General features: G+C 37.5%; 1 pseudogene; it reads right to left on the bottom strand.

Moving 5' to 3' along the window:
• Nucleotides 1-364: 364 nt before the first annotated feature.
• LOC102141293 (transcription factor BTF3 pseudogene) lies at nucleotides 365-1,264 on the bottom strand (annotated as a pseudogene).
• Nucleotides 1,265-2,104: the final 840 nt, after the last annotated feature.

The raw sequence follows: 2,104 nt of genomic DNA, 5'->3' as shown, positions 1-2,104 counted from the left end.
GTTTTAAATTTTGTGTTATTCTAAGTAGCATTTTGGAATCACAAGCTGTCCTCTGTCTGGGTAAGATAGTTGTATTACCCTATCTGGGTAAGATGGTTGTATTATTAGTTGTTATTAATCTCTTACTGTGTGCAATTTATAAATTAAACTTTATTGTAGGTATGTATGTATAAAAAAAAACATAGTGTATATAGGGTTTGGTGTTTTCTGTCATTTCAATCATCTTTTGAGGGTCTTGGAACATATTCCCTAAGGATAAGGTGGTGACTTGACTTATATGTCTAATGGCATTTGTGGGTAGCAGTTGGCTGTGTGAAAATATAATCTCTTGTACTGGTCTAAAAACTCCTCAGAGGATTTTCAATCTTTGTTTCTTTTCTTTTCTTTCTTTCTTTTTTTTTTTTTTTTACTAGGCAAAGAACTTTATTAACCTTTGTTTCAAACTTGATTCCCAGGTTTCTTCGGCTTAATTAGCTGCAAAGAATGAATTGTGTATAAGCAAAAACTGAAAAGAGCTACAGTGTCCAAGGGGCTTGGGCTTAAAAATATTAGAGATCTAGATTTTATCAGATCCATAAACAAAAATTTCTTAAAAAGCAGTCATAATATAAAATAGCAGCTCCCAGTAACTTCTTCAAGTTTTATCTTCAGAAGTTGACTCAATTCAGTTTGCCTCATTCTTAGAAGCCTCATCAAAATTCTCCACCAGATCTGGAACTTCATCATCATCATCCTCTCCAGTAGCAAGTAGTGCTTTTCCATCCACAAATTGTTTGGGCAGAGCTTCGGCCAGTCTCCTTAAACTAGTCAGACTATCTGCGCCAAGCTGGTTTAAGATGCTGGGTAGCATTTCTGTCAGCTGCTTCGTCTCAGCATGGCCTGTAATGGTGAAAGTGTTCGCTGCCAGAGATGCCTGAACTTTAGGGTTGTTAAAGTGGATCACTGTTCCTTGGTTTGTAAACATATTCACCTCTTCAATACCGGAGATATTGTTTACCCCTAACTTCTTTAAGGAGAACTGAAGTTTTTTATCATCTGCTGTGGCTGTTCTATGAACCACCTTCTTCTTTCTGCGAGCAGTTCCTTTCCCACCAATGCGCACTTGTGCCTGCAGTTTGGCAAGTTTTTCCTGGTTCATGATTGTTTCTTTCATCTTGTGGGAGCGAATAAGGGGCCGCGCGGGGGACTAGGGTTGGTGCTCAAGGGGTCTCGGGTGGACCAGCTGAGATTAGGCGCACACACGCGGGGACGCAAGATGGCAGCTCAATCTTTGTTTCTAACACATTTTAGCAGGATTCTAAAATACTATTGATGAGTTTAAGCTTTGTATTATGAGGACCAATTAAGTCAATGAGGGCAAAGAAGCATTCAATTTAGATTCTTGCACCTTGCCAGGTAAAGATTATTTTTATTATGAAAGGGAAATAGGGAATAGAAATAATCTCTTATGAGGAAAAAAAGGGGAAAGGTCCTAAGGAATCCCAGTATGAATTTGCAGCTAGAACTTCAGAAGATTAAGGGCAACCATCCTCCCACTCAGCATCACAAAAGAGTGTATTCAGATAGGAGGAGCCATAACGCAGGAAAATATAAAAGACCGGTATGGAAAGGTGTGGAATGTGTCAAGAGCCTTGTGGGAAATACAAACTGGGAATTTGTAGAAGTTGTATTGTGGGTACGATCTGTTTGATGTGTGTTAAAGTATGATTTTCACAGATGATTGTGAGAAGGAAAATTTTGGATTTTTGTGTTGAGTAGCACAATTGTCAAACTGGAAAAACGCAGCAGGACTTTTTCTTTGCAGGTGTTTCATTTCCATTTACTAACATTGATAAGAGAAGTCTATAACTGAAATTTAGTAATTTTATAAAAGAGTTTCTAATTTTATAATTTTTTTTCTTTCTATTGGGAAAAATTTTGTTAGTACTTGAGTGGATAAAAGCATACTTAGATATCACTCATTTTTAGTTAATTAAGAAATTCTTACTATGAATTTATCGAGTGCCTGCCATGTTGCAGGCACTGTGTTTGGGGCTGCAAATGTAGCAGTGAACAGCCAGATCTGTTTTCTGCTCTCTGAAATTAACGTCTTCCATGAAAGATG

This window comes from Macaca fascicularis, chromosome 4, assembly GCF_037993035.2.
Source record: "Macaca fascicularis isolate 582-1 chromosome 4, T2T-MFA8v1.1".
In the NCBI taxonomy this organism is placed as follows: Eukaryota; Metazoa; Chordata; class Mammalia; order Primates; family Cercopithecidae; genus Macaca; species Macaca fascicularis.
The sequence above is the reverse complement of the archived record's forward strand: the minus strand, read 5'-3'. Positions and strand labels throughout refer to the sequence as shown.